The sequence below is a fragment of the Nannospalax galili genome, unplaced genomic scaffold (assembly GCF_000622305.1).
Source record: "Nannospalax galili isolate Female #2095 unplaced genomic scaffold, S.galili_v1.0 scaffold191, whole genome shotgun sequence".
Taxonomy (NCBI): domain Eukaryota; kingdom Metazoa; phylum Chordata; class Mammalia; order Rodentia; family Spalacidae; genus Nannospalax; species Nannospalax galili.
In genome coordinates this window covers 1257274-1272984 of record NW_008331484.1, presented here as the reverse complement: position 1 = coordinate 1272984, position 15711 = coordinate 1257274, and positions in this window count along the sequence as shown.

Genomic DNA, 15711 nt, shown 5'->3' with positions numbered 1-15711 from the left:
GTGAGACAGCCAAGAATATGAAAGGGTGGAGTCTGGAGAGAGAGAATGAGCCACATGGGTCATTCAAGAGCCAGCACTGAAACCGAACATTCTAGTTGCCTCAGCTCTCCATTTGCTATATTTTTTGCTTATGTTTTAGGATTGTTATTTTAGATTCTGTAGGACTATCTTTATTTTCCCAAAGCAATATTTGAACTACAGAACATCTGTCACCTTGATAGTCTAACGGGGTCTGTTGCTCAGATTTTCTAACAGAATTTCTAATATTTTCTAACACAATTCTAATGTACTAGACATTGACTCTGTAGCACACACCTGAAAGTGCAAAAAATCAAATATTACTACTCCTAACACCATACACACACACACACACACACACACACACATGTTCACATACACACATGCACACACACAGGCACACACATACAAACATACATACAATATATACACAAAAGCACACACCACACAAAAGCACATATACACAGTGTACATACACATGCATACATACACACATGCATGCATACACACATACACATCCCTGTCCTGTTCTTCCTGCACAGTATAACATATGCTGTGCTGTGTGTCCCACAAGGACATATCAACTATTTTAATTTTCTTTATAGTTAATATTCCTTTTTGCCATCTAAATCCACTTTTATAATTGCTGCCAATGTTCTCATAAAACAAGCAACATTTTAATTGTTTTTCAAGAAACAGAATTGGTATTGAATTTTCCTACTTTCTTCATTATCCTTAAAAAACTCTATCAGCATATGTGTTACTGAAGGCCAAATCATTTAAAAAATGTAAGCCCTGGGGGCTGGAGAGATGGTCAGCAGTTAAGAGCACTGGCTTCTCTTGCAGAAGACCCAGGTTTGACTCTCAGCACCCACAGAGCAACTAACAACCATCTGTAACTCCAGTTCCAGGGGCTCCAACTCCCTCTTCTGTCCTCCATGGGCACTGCACAACAAGGGTGCAATACAACTCATACACATAAAATAAAAATAAATAAATAAATAAATAAATAAATAAATAAATAAATACATAAATGTAAGGCTTAGCCAACCAATTGAGTAAGCCTCTCTAAGCCTTATTTTCCCTGTCTGTGGACAGGAGCAGTGATGCATGGTTCACAAGTCTACAGACGGAAGAGCCAAGATGACACAGAAAGCCATGCATAGCAGATAGAAGGCACCTGATGCACGAGAGCCCCTCCCTCTCCTTTGCTCCTCAGTTCACAGGCATCTCTGGAGGACGTGATAGATACACATAGATGACATCTCTTGATTTAAAAGTGACTTTCAAAGACACAGAGTGTTTTAGTTTCTAACATATTGTACATCCCAGAATAGATCTATTTATGGCTATGCTTTTATCCATCTGGGTTCACTCAACTCTCAATGTATGGTTAGTCTTTCACATTCTGTTTAAGTTTCATTCCCCAAGGAAGACTTCCCCAGGCACTGCAGCTTTCTACCGTCCCCCTTCCATAAAACCACTCCCAGGAATGCATTAAATAACATCTTAACTCTGTTTATATGGGTATTTTTTCTTTGTCAAGTTGTACAGCTCCAAGGATATAACCCTTTGTATTCCCAGATCCCAGCATAGTTTCCTACATCCAAACAGATAATAAATATATGTTTACTGGTTGTTGATTGACTGGAGAATAAATAGGTAGGAAGACAAAGGCTTAACTCTTCTGTTGTAATTCTGAAGTATGTAATCTATAGTCTATGGTGGGAGCAACACTTTCCCAAGAAATCCAACAATCCATTCTCCATCAGCCCCAAATAGCCCCACTTAGAGTAATTCAGGGGTGGTCACTCAGGTCTGTGAATCGAGCCAGTCCGAGATCTACTGTAAATCCAAAAGCTTAAACCACTTTCCCCCCAGCTAAGCAATGAACAGTGTTTCTTCTCCACTGAAAACACAAACATTTGTCCAGTTTAGCAAATGTCAGCCCAAGCAGCATGAAGAACAAAATATTGAGTGTCATTTCCATGAAGCAAAGTTACTGAGCCAACAGCAGATGCATCCTCTGGCATGGAGGAAATCTCGCTGTGTCAGCAGCCGGAGCAACAGAGATCAAGAGCACACAAAGCCCAAGCTCTCAGGGCTGGTGAAAAAAAACAGCCATTGTCTCTGGCAGACAGTGCTAGAGATAAAGTGTCCTGGAGACTCAAAGGAAGGCGAGCTGAGAATGCATGCGCCAAGCCAAAACGAAAGCGAGGCGCACAATGGTGGCTGCTGAAGGAGCAGCTGGTCCTGGTGGAGCCAGACTGTGACTCTCAGCCCATGTCATCAACACTTGTCCATGGAGCGAACACTTTCTGAAGAGGTGCCTGTCAGTTTCCATTTATTTATAAATAAGTGAGTGAATAGCATCCAACTTCCACATTTTTCATGGTCTTTTTTTCCTCTTTAAATTCCAAAACCACATGAGAAAGGACACCACACGGCAAAATGGTAACCCAAGAAGAAAGCATCTCTGTCCATAGGAAAGCTGACGACTGACTGACGGATGATACTGTTGAACCAAGGGGATAGGGCAGTTGCGGGCTATTTTAGAACAAAAGGAGGTCAAGTTTTATTCTTTTCTCCTGCTAAGACACAAAGAGTTGGTCACAACTGTTCTTTAAAAAGACAGAGGGGAAGAATGCATTCCTAAATCAAGGCTACCCAAGGCCACAAACACAATCCCAGCACTCCTTAGCTACATCACCTCAGTTTGTGAACAAATACTTCTGTCCTTTTAAATTGGACTTGCAGTTTTCTTGGGCCAGCTGCCACTCTGATGAGGTTTTTTTGAATGTAAATAGCTATAGTCATTTCATTTGATCAATCACCTCTTGGAAATACCGAAATGACTGTGAAAGAAGAAAATTATACCCATCCTCTAGTGTGAAGCCTTATCGAGTTCAGCAGTCACTGAATAAGTCCCCCTACCATAAAAAAAAATGGTCTTGAAGGTCTTTTCTCCATTGACCCCCTTAGTTTCTTTTACAAAAGTTAAAAAAAGATAAACTAAATTAAATCCATCTCGGGTCATAGGATGAACTGTAAACAAACACGAAGACATGGTAGATTAAATAACTGCATCTTCTCTGAAACAAGTGACAGCATTTTCCAGGTTCAAGTTCAATAGCATGCAAAGCAGCTAAGGGAGGGAAAGTCACTCTCCTTTGGGGATGTGGCCATTGTTAGGTTGCTCATGCTCCATTGGATGGCCACATACCCCTGTGCATATGAGCAGCACTAATTGCACTTGGGTTAATAACAAGAAACAAATAGATGGTATGAATTTGGGACCCTAAGGAAAGTGAGAGGGAAGAAATAGTGCATGGATAGGATCAGTATACATTGTATCAATGTAGGAAACAAAAAATATTTTTAAATAGAAGCTGGGCTTTAAAGAAAATATTCACTGGCCTCTGATCTATTCTATTGAGTTATATGCAGTTATCAAAACTGAGAGAAAGAACTGCAAGCTAACCTGAAAAGTGTTCCACTCTAAAATTTCCGTCACTGTGACAAAATGCCTGAGATAAGAGATTATAAAGAGTAATGGTTATTTAGGCTCCTGATTTCAGAGGTTTCAGAGGCTGCTTGGATGGTCGCTTTAGGAGTCTGGGGAGGCAGAACCTCATGACAGGAATACTTAGTAGAGCAAAGCTTCCCATGGTGATTTGGAAGTTAAGAAAAGAAGCAGGAGTCCTGATATGCCACTTTACATCAGTGCTAGTGACCAACCTTTTCAGCACATGAGTCTTTGGGGAACATTCTGGATGAAAACTCCTAACACAAACCACATTCTGTGGTGAACACAAGTAAGTCATACAGAACCAGCTATAGTGTAAGCCTATATATTAAAAATAAATATATAGCAGGCTGGAGAGATGGCTCAGTGGTTAAGAGCACTGGCTGTTCTTACAGAAGACCTGGGTTCGAATCCCAGCACTCATATGGCAGCTAAAAACTGTCTATAACTCCAGTTCCAGGGGATCCAACAACCTCTTCTGTCCTCCATGGGCATTGAAGGACACGGGTGCACTTGCCTGCATGCAGGCAATACACACATGCACATAAAATAAAAACAATAATAAATAATAAATAAAGACAGCTAGAAAGACATTCACATATCTACTCCCCAAAGCTGCTAGTGGCTTAGTGAATGGGAACCAGCGAAGAAAAGATAAAAGGACTGAGACATTTGTACCTTTGTATTTCTTAAAATTTTCACATAAATGACCATTATTGTTCTTGCATATATACAACAACAACAAAAAAGTACTCAGCACACATGCAGGAGGGGCTTATGCCACAATCACATACAATGAGAGTAAACCTGGAAATGGCTTTGTGATAACAACAAAACTTTGGGCTTCACGAGCACCCATTTGGTCTGAGGGTTCATCAGTTCTTGACTCTATAGTGTAACAACCAGTCTAAGTCTGTGTGCGCCTGGGAAATTAAGCATTTGCTACTACTTATGGCATCTCCCTTCATCTGTGCATAAGTCTTGTGGTAATAAAACACTCTCTAATGTTACATTAAAATTTGCTTCACTGTGGCCTTAGCTTGTCAGTTCTAATTCTCCAATTTAGTCTTATAAGACAAGTAATAATTCCCCCAACTGGACCCTTCCTGGATTTCAGCTCAAATTGCTGGCAAAACTGAATCTTCTCTTTTCCAAAGTAAATACCCCTTTGTCCTCCAAGCATCCACGCATGATGCTAAAGAATGACAGGAAATCAATGAGTCACAATGGGGACTGGACAGGTGTTGGATATGAACTAGCGATAAAAGTTCCTGGGCAAGCTGAGGTGGCATTTGTGAAATAGTTTCAAGAATAAGTAAATATTTTAAATGAAAAGAATCAAGAATTGTCTACACAGAGGGAATAGTGTCCATGAGGAAGAGAGGGAGTAAACAACAGGTTGGGACTGATTGAGCACCCAGGCAGAGGGAGCTAAGCTAAACAGAAAAAGACAAAGTAGAGATATGAGGAAATCAGTATCTAAATTAAAACAAGCCTTCCAGGGAAAACAGGTAAACAGATGACCTGCTACGGTATAGGGCGATGGAAAAAATGTGGCATTGCGTGCACACTGTTGAATTAGAAAGGCACATTAAAAAATATCACAGTGGGGTATGGGAAAATGAATCAGTGGACAAGTGCTTGTTGAGTAAGCATGAGGACCTGAGTTCAAATCCCCAGAACTCAGTTCCCCAGAACTGAGTTCAAATCCCCAGAACTAGGCACAGTCTATAAACCCAACACTCATACAGCAAGATGAAAGTTGGAGATAGGCCAGTTAGTCTGGCTTATGCAATGGCAAACATAAAAGAAACCCTGCCTTGAAAAAAGTGGAAGGCAAGGACTAACTTGGGAGGTTGTCTGTTGACCTCCATACACACACTGTGGTGCCTACGTGCACACACACACACACACACACACACACACACACACACACACACTTTTCACAATGGCCACAGAGGAAACAGAGGAGGAAATAGCAGTTAAGTCTGGGTTTCTGTGAGGGATGAATATAGGACAAAATGGCAGTTCTCGAAGTTTATTGAGATTTTTCCAGTGGCATTAAACAACTCACTGTTCTTCTGCCTTACCCCTCCCTCCCTCTGGTCCCAAACGCTTGGCCAAAGTGATTACAGAACTGGTCATTCCTGGGTGACTTAAGAGGTTTCCTTGCAGGGCACACAGCAATGCCTCTTTTTCCCCAGTTCTAAGAAGGCTATATGCACCTTGGTATATGTGCATCTATCTATAAGTTCGTGCCCCAGCAGAAACACTCAGCCCTGCGGGCTTATTAAAGAATCTTAATGCCTTCCAAAATTGCCTGAGTTATTATAAAAACCCAGTGTTCACCACTGTGAACTGCCTGACCTGTTCAGTCAGTCATAACAGGAAATATATTTAAAGCGTTACATCTTCATGTTCTTAACATTTTGTATTTCCTGTGGCATCTTAGTGGATTGCTGTAAACTGAGTGCAGGCACAGTTCTGTGTGTTTTCCCCTCCCACCCTTGACTATAATCTTTGAAAATGTATTAATCAAGTGGCTGGTTTCTCCCCTACCCTTTTCTGGAAGTGCAAGGAGCAACATTTAGGAAAGATGGATGTTTAAGTGCTAGGATCTTTACTTAGAGTCACAATGGGTACCCAGAAAAGTGCCTCTAGCTGGAGAGAGAGAAACTACAGGGAAATCAAGATGGAACTAGAGGGAGCTTGCTACAAGGCCAGGTTCTTAATTTAATGGGTGAAGAGTGAAAGAATAGCTTCAGTGCTGCACTAAGCTGAGCAATCAGGAGTTTTGACTGGATTTCATCTGAACACACACTTTTAGATACACTCACTCTCTTCTGTTTTGTAAGAAAATCAAGGCCATCTGACAAAAAGCATTCCCAGTTTTCCTTTTCTTATCAGCATTATATGGGAAGTTAAGGACAAATTCTTCGGATATGGAGGAATACGAAAATGAAATCAAAGTTTTCTCTGCCATTTACTAGCTGCTGGGCAGGGCCCTTCGTCTTGCCAACAAATTTTCTCAATGAAGAAAAGGTAAAATGATACTGATCATACAGAATTGTTCTGAAATTTATTTAAATCATGAATCAAAAGACCCTAGTCTTTCTTTTATGAAGCTTAGAATGTGCCCTAGAATTCCTAATTCTTGGTCTGTGTTTAATAATATGACCAAATTATAAGTTTAATAGATGTTCATTGTTACTAGAGATATGAAAAAACATTAGAGTGCAAATAAATGATAGAGATAATAAGACTCTGAGTGGAAACTCATGTAAACCTCATAGCTAAAATGACTCCAGCCTCCTAACTGGTCCTCCATTTATAAATTATGCCCACAATCTATACCAGTAGACTCTAGAGTTGAGCACAGTCACTACAGGGTTGAAAGAAAACATTCAAACTTAGGTAGGCTTTTTTTATTTTATATATATATACATATATATATATATATGAATATCTATTAGCTTAAGCTCTTCTACTACTTAGCATGGCATGCACTCTCAGCCTGCATGGTCAGCCCTTATGGAAAATATGTGAGGGGTCCTGATTAGAAATAAGATGTCTACATGTTGGGTGAGTGACCAGTAATCCCTTTACAATGTCACCTGTTTAATTGAGTTAGTCATGATGTGTGATGGGTTAAGCGAAAATGTGGAATTGTCATCTAATTTGAACTTACCAAGAAATCACAAAATAGGTTAACAAAATTGAAAATATTCCCCAAAGGAAAGCATAGATCAAAGGAAAGACAACAAAGCAAGCTATGTGGATGTCTTCCCAACGTTAAATTGCTTCAAAGCAATTATAATAGAATTAGATCTGAAAAGAGATCAGCCCACCCCATCCCAAGACAGAATTTGCAATATAGATGTATATGTAGCTCTTTTTAAATTTTATTTATTTTAATTTTTTATGTGTATGTGTGTATTGCCTGCATGTAGGTAAGTGCACCCGTGTTGTGCAAGGGTGCGGAAGTCAGAAGAGGCTGTCAGATCCCCTGGGACTGGAGCTACAGACAGTTGTTAGCTGCCATGTGGGTGCTGGGATTTGAACCCGGGTCTTATGCAAGAGCAAACAGTGTTCTTAACCACTGAGCCATCGCTATAGCTCTGTCTATGTAGCTTTTTAAACAATGAATGTCACCCAAAGAATATATTGAAATTTTATCTATAGGATTTAGAATGACCCTTAAAAACTAAGGAAGCAGACTACTAACAGTTTTTAGTGAGAGAAAAATTGAAAATGTCTTAAGTATAGCTTATTTCCCCTTTATTTTGTCCTTTTAAATATCTATGCTTAATTTTATGCTGTAAAAACGTATTAATGTAGACATCCATGTATATTTTTCAAAGATAGCCATGCATAAATTAACAGAATCTGCTCAAGCATTGTGGGCTACACATCAACAGGTGGGAGCCATGTTCCTCACTGAGACAGCTGCTGGCCTCCCTTTGTCATTATGCTGATTGTGTTAGTTGAGGGTGTTATTATATTCTTCTGTTGACTGCGTGGCTTCAACAGCAAACTTTTATTCCTCTCAGTCCTGGAGACTGGAGAGTTCAAGATTAAGATGCAAACAGATTCTGGTGGGGGCCTGCCTCCTGGTTCACACTGTGTTCATACTCCCTCCAGTATGGCCTCACACTGTGGGAAAAGAACCAGCGTCTCTAACAAGTACACTAATTCCATTCATGAGGACTCCATTTTTTCAATATTAATTTTCCAATTAGCATACAAAGTATTAGGTTTCATTATGGCATTTTTATACATGATTTACTTTGGTTGATCACTACCTCATTTCCCACATCTCCCTGCTATGCCATATCCTGGAGCCTTCAGTAGACTCTTAGCCTCTTCATGTCATATGTGTTCTATTTCACACCGTCCCCTTCCTTAACATCACTTTTCCCCCCTCTCCTGATCTCCTTTCCATTTATATGGCCTATACACCCCATATACACATATATATATATATATGTTTTGTTATACATAAAAATATTCAAATCTAGGACCTGCATATGAGAGAGAACATGTGGTATTTTTTTCTGAATCTGAGTTACCTCACTTCATAAAATAATTTCCAGATCCATTATTTTCTGCAAATTTCATAATTTTACTTTTCTTTAAGGTAGTCTATGATTCTATTGTGTATATATGCCACGTTTTCATTATCCATTCATCTGTTATCCATTGAGGGACATTTAGGCTGTTTCCATTCCCTGCTGCTGTAAATACAGCAGCAAGTGTCTCTGTGGTAGAATAGAGAGTCCTTTGGCTACTTTCCAGAAGTGCTATAGCTGGGTCATGTGGTAGCTCTGCCTTTGGTTTTCTGAGACACCTCCATACTACTTCCCACACTGGCTGCCCTACTTGCTCTCTCGGCAGCAGTGGATAAGGATTCCCTCCACACATCCGGCACTACCTCTTCACTGTTTTCTTGATGAAACTATTCAGAGGGGGGAGATGGAATCTCAGAATCATTTTAATTTTCATTTTCGTTATAGCTAAGGATGTTAAACACTCTTTAAAATATTTGTTAGTCATTTGTGTTTCTTCTTTTGAGAACTGTCTGTTATTTCATTAACCCATTTATTGACTCACAGTTTTGTTCTTTTGGCATTTAATTTTACAGTAATTTATACACTCTAGACAGTAACTCTCTGTCTAAAGTATAGCTGGCAAAGTTTTTTTCTCCCACTTTGTGGACTGTCTGCTCACTCTGCTGGTAGTTTCCCTTGCTGTTCAGAAGCTTTCTAATACCTGCAATCCTATTTGCCAGTTTGGGGATCATTTCCTGTGCTGTTGGAGTTCTATTCAGAAAGTGCTTGCCTATCCCTGTATCTTTATGTTTTACACGGCTCCATTTTTAAGACCTAATTGTCCTTCAAAGTCACTTCCCAGTAACATCACATTGGGGTAGAACTTCAACACATGAATTTGCAATGAAAGAAGCATTTAGTTCATAATTCCCACATAAAGATCTATCTTTAGCAGATCTTCTTTAACAAATGAATATTGTCTAAGCTCCCATACATGCAAGGCTCTTCCTAAAATGGTCCAACCCGCCCTCATATATTTTTCTTGGTCCTGGCAGTAAACAGGTTGGCATAGGTATGCTGAATAGAAGTTTGTTGGGCTTCAAAGACATAGGTAGAAAATAGAACAGCCACAAAGGAGAGTAATATAGACAAAGAAAATGTCAGCCCTGGTGCCAAAAGTGATGAAAAGAAGGATCACAGAACAATGTGAAGCTCATTTTTACACAGACCTTCAAAGACAGATGCAGCCAGCTGGAGGCCACCCTAGATGGTGCACCTCTTTCCCTTACGCATTCCCACGGGCTAAATGCTACATTATGGAAGATATCATATGGCTCACACAGGTTAGCTCCCCTGGCATAAAATTAGATGGAGAAAGAAACTGTTCCTGGTGAAAACAATAGGAGATATCAAAGACAATTCATTTTTAGTTTTTTATCCACTCATTGATATTTTCACTTTTTATTCACCAATTTCTATCAATTGCAATGTCAGGAACTGATCTGGTTACTAAGGATACAGAAGGAACAAGTTCATGTCTCAAACTACCTGCCAGAGAGGCAGGCAGGCAGCAAGCATAGTAACAGCTGAAATAACAACAGGCCATGATATGTTCTTTGTGACGTATGCTATGTTGGGAATACTGAAGGACATACTTCAGGAAAAAATGGTCATGAATGGCTTTTCTGGGCCTATAAAACCTGCACAGTAAGAAAGGGAGAGCTATGAAAAAAACTGAGGGATGTTCTAAATGTTCCGGAAAAAAGCAGTAACCACAAAAGCCCTTAGGTAGGCTCACACTCATATGATCCAGGAACAAAAGGGAGCCAGTGGTGCCTCGGTTTTTTACTAAGAGACAGGTTTGGGACTGTGGGCAGAGGTCACATAATTCAAGGTTCTGCCAGCTGGGCTGAGGAGGCTGGGCAATGGCATCTACATCTTCAGAACTGCTCACACTGCCAGACATCACTGGCTTTTATGTGCTGTGCCTCTGCACACGCAATACCATTAGAAAAAGCCTTCTACCTGATAAACAGTTATTCATCCGTCTTGACCCACTTTATCATTTCCTGTGTGGGGCCTTCTGAGATCTCCACAAGCTGCCTTAGTCATTTCCTCTTCTGTGCTTACTTAGCGTGCTGTACCTCTCTCAATGCTTTGTCACTGGCTACTGATTGTCTCTCTGAAGAGGGGAGTGCTTTGAAGGCAAGAAACATTATGCAGCCTGAGTTACATAGTGAGATCCTGTCCCCAAACCCAAAATGAATAAATGAAGGAGAGAGAGACAGAGAGAGACACAGAGAGAGAGAGAGACAGAGAGAGACAGAGACAGAGACAGAGAGAGTATTTGATCATTAGTCTTCAAACTGAGTTTTAGCACATAGGTATCTCATGAAAAAAAACAGGTGGATGGAAGAGGCACAAGCATAGTGGATCGGGCTCCCGGCTCTTCATTCCATCTTCTACACAGCCATCTCTGTTTTACGGTGAGTTGTACTGGAGTTCAGCAACGCACCTAGTCAAAGAGATACAGTATTCTAAAGAAGAAAGAATTGGAAACAGATTAGATGACTTCAAATGTCTCCTTACTCTTATTAGTGAGATGCCTCAGTTGGTGAAAACACTTGTCATATAAACATAAGGATCCCAGTTTGAGTCTGAAATTCCAAAACCCATGTAAAGGCAGGTGCTACAGAGAGATTAGAGGTGAAGACAGGAGACTCCCTAGAGGTTCAAGACCAGCTAGCCTGGTGTACATAGCAACCAACAATGAAAATATCTGATCTTAAACAATGTGGAAGGCAAGAACTGACACCCAAGGTTGTCCTCTGACCGCCACATGTGCACTGTGACACACACACACAAATTTTCTAACAGTATGGACCCACAAAAAGACTAACAAATACTTTTGCTTCCTCAAATTATTTACACACCCCCAGCAAATACAGAAGCATGATCTAAAAATGATTTTTCGCATTTGACCTTTTTCCCTTTATCTATCAGTACATTCTGAAGCTCTTTGAGAAAATTATCTAAATTATAAAACATTGCCAGTAGTGCTCACTTTGCTAGGAAATAAGGATGACTTTCAGCCAAAACCTGATGTGACTTGTTCCCCTCATTTCTCCCAAGACATCACCTCCTTCTGCTTCATCATGACAGTAGTTGCTTTTGTCATTTTTCAAGGGGTCTTGACAGAGTGTCTGGCTCATTATTCGAATGCCGGACATAAGCCTTCTCGTCTCCACCACTTGCATGAAGGTTGGCAGCACCCTCCCCCACGTTCGGCAAAGTGCTGCCACTCTCTGGCAAATCCAGCCTTGTCTGCAGCTCTTAGTGCTTTATTACCTGAAGTTTCTGGAGGGTGGGAAGCAAAAGGTTTTCATTCTCTGGGAAAACCTCAGAGATAGTTGGAAATAATCTAGTTAATTGAATAGACAGAAGGCAAGCAATTTTTTTTTTTCATAGAGTAAGAAGAAAGCTGAGGCTGGTCCACTATATTACCAAATACAACCATACGATCAAACTTAATGGCATTTGGCCCAGCCAGGCCTGTAGAATTTGCCCAGTTTTAATGGGACTGTTTCACTCTACCTAACGGAGCCAAGAATAAAATGACACTGACATCTCAGAAAGCTTTATCAGTCAGGCTCAGTTCCAGTACCATGGTCAAGGGAAGAAACACTAACAACATTGTACTCTAGCTCTGGAATCTGTTCCAGGTTTTCATTACAAAGATAGTCCCTTCAAGGCTTAGTGCTTGATCCATTTTGCAAGGTTTGAAGTGATATGTCCAATGCCACATTTGCTGGAGCATTTACCCCACTTTCTATACCTGAAAGATACAGAATGCCAACCAACACTTCCTCACAGTTCTCCCCTGCACCTAAGGGAGACACTGAAAATCAGTCAGTCATCTTTTCACTAAATCTGGTGCATCCCCTGAACAGTTCTCTAAACACCTGCAAAAGGTTATCAGAGTTGGCAACTCAAATGAAACTTACTCCCCACCCTGAATGTACCCTTGGTATTTATGAGTTTAGCATTCAGAAGAACCTGTCAAGACATTTCATCGCACAGCTGAATCACTCATGATGAAAAGATCCCTCAGCTAGTCAGTCTAACCCTTTCAGAATCTGTATATCAACACAGTGTGAGGGTTTTCTGGTTTTGAAAAAGCATTTTATAAGTAAAATTTAGATTTTACATTACAGACTATATATACTACTTATTAATTTGAAAGTTAAAAGGTTTCTCTCCTCATTCAGTTTTATGTCTTGTAGGGTTTATACTGAGTTCAATATTGTATAATTGTAGTAATTCAACTGTGAACCTAAAAATTTACAGTCACTTTTGAAAGAGATGCATCTTTGCTCTGGAAATTGTTATTGAATATGTTAATGCTGTAATGAAATGCTTCTTCTAATCATGTGGTTATTAAATAAATAATTTCTTAAAAAAGTTTCTCTCCTCAGATCCCTTCAAAAAGTGCCCTGCTATTTAAAACTATTGGTAGCCATGCATGTCACCCCTCCCCAATCCTAAATCCACCTATCCTCCATCGTACTAGTTCAGTCAATGACAGTATGAATCAAGTGTCCCAAAGCTGTTCAGAGTAGAAACCTGGGGACAAGCTTGAATTGCCCTGTTAACTCTCATTTCCCAATCCATGCAAAAACCCTTTTTGTTGCATCTATTTGTTTGTAGTGGGGAATGCCATGATGCACATGTGGAGGTCAGAGGACAGCTTGTGGGAGTCTGTGGAAGCCTTTGAATTTAAGTCATCAGTCTTGGTGGTGGGCACTTTACTAACTTCCTTCGGTAGTATTGGGAATTGAGCCTAGAGTGGCATGCATACAGACAGCAAGGGCTCCACCACTGAGCTACAGACCTAGCCCCCCCTCCGAGAAAATTCTATAGCGTCTACATCAAGAATGTACCATAGGTGTCCACTAATCCGTCAGTGATTACCCCTACCTTAGACCAAGTTTTGTTGTCTCCTCCATTGACTATTGGTCCTGACTGATCTCTTCTGTCATCTTCCCAATCCATTATCTGTTCTGTAACCCCTGAAACCACTCTGACAAATGAATTTGGCCATGCCAAAGTTTCCCTTCTCCAACACCTAATACACATTCATAATTCACTGATACTCTTTCAATGTTTTTCCACCAAAAAGTAAGTCTGCAGCTAGGCAAGGAGTTTGCATCAGAACACTTTCCTTTTGTTGACATTGAGAAAGCCACCCATCTAGCATGTATGTGTATGTATGTGTGTATATGTGCATATGTGTGCATATGTGTATGTGTGTGCTTGTGTATATGTATGAGTGTGTGTATGAGTATGTATGTGTGTGCATATATATGCATATGTGTGTATGTGTGTGCATGTATATGCATATGTGTATGTGCATGTGTGTACATATGTATGTGTATGAGTGTATGTATGTATGAATGTGTGGAGGTGTGTGTATACATGTATGTGTATATGTGTGTGCATGTGTACACATGTGTATGTGCATGTGTATGTATGTGTGTATGTGTGAATGTGTATGAGTGTGTGTGCATGTGTCTGTGTGTATTTGTATCTGTGTATGTGTGCATGTGTGTGTATGTGTGTATGTGTGAATGTCTGTGTGTGTATGTGCATGTGTGTGTGTGTGAGAAACTAAAACTTTCTAGGTGGTGTAATTGTAAGTCTGTACAAGCCGCTTTCCCTGCTTTCCTTGTTGCAGATTAGCAGCCAGCAGGCTCCAGACCAGCAGTCTGTGAGCAGCGCTGATGTAGCAATCCCTGGGGACGAGCCCCTGCCTACCTCTCAAACGTCATCTTCAGCCTGCCTTGCTTTGTATCCCCTGTTCCAACTATACCAGATTCTGTAGCAGCCACTTTGCTCATTGCTGAGACAAAACACCTGATAGAAACAACTTACGTGATGAAGGATTTGTTTTAGCTCACAGTCTTGTGATGGGCAAGACATGACAATACTTGCGGCAGTGAGGGTGTAAGTGGCTTGCTCACACCTTGGCTGACCAGAAAGCAGAGAGATAACTAGTGTGGGAACCAGGCTTGGCTATAATCCATAAAGCCCACGCCCAGTAACTGACTTTCTCCAATGAGGAGTGAAGGCCTAACTTCTAAAGGTCCCTCAATCTCCCAAAACTATACCACCACCTGGCAACCAAGGGTTCAGACACATAAGCCTACAAGGGACACCGCCACCTTGACCACCACTTGTCTTAGAGACATCGTACTTCCTTGTAGCTAAGAACACCCTGCTCCTGACTTTGAACTTGAATGATTCCTTCCCTGACCATGATGCAAAGCTCCCTCTTTATTCTCCATCACTTCTTCTTGTCTGATTGAACACTAATTTGTCCATCTCCAAATATGTATGTGTTACGAATGTATATATGGATGTATTCACCTGCTGATGGTCCATCTTCCTTGCAAGATTGGAGGCTCTGTGAAGATAAAGTCCCCCCTGCCGGTTTCTCAAACTTTATTGCTCAGAAAAACCACTGCTTATCACACTGTATACCCTTAAGAAAGTGATGGTAGATGGAGAGTTAGAGAAACCAGGGACCGCCAGGCTGACACTCCAGGTGTTCATGAACCCCTTCAAAGCTGTCTAGAATTACCGGTAAAGTCTAAGATCTGGGCTCTGAGATTCCGGTTGCCCAATCTGTAATACCACACAGCTTCTTAATTTATAGTTGCAGCAAGTCTTCGCCAGTTTACCATCAGGCAACGCATAAAGGAGAAATGGGAATGAGTTCACGTGACTGAACAACTCATTACCCTTGCCTAGGATTTTCTCCGCGTGAATTACTGCTGTATGTTCAGGTGTATTTACATCATTGTTATTCTCTTTAAAGACCCCATCATGTAATAAATAAAAAATATATCCCAAACAGCGGAACCCCCAGAACAAGACCGAGCAGACCCCACCTTCACAAACTTACAGTTCAGTGGGAAAAACAAATTAACCAAGGAGTACATATGAACACCTGTCAGAAAAATGCAGCACTGATATCTGAAACAAGCAGAGGCTGGAATGCAAAATACACAGAAGGAAACGATAAGAAATTGGCCTAGAGGCACAGCCAGGAAAGAATGC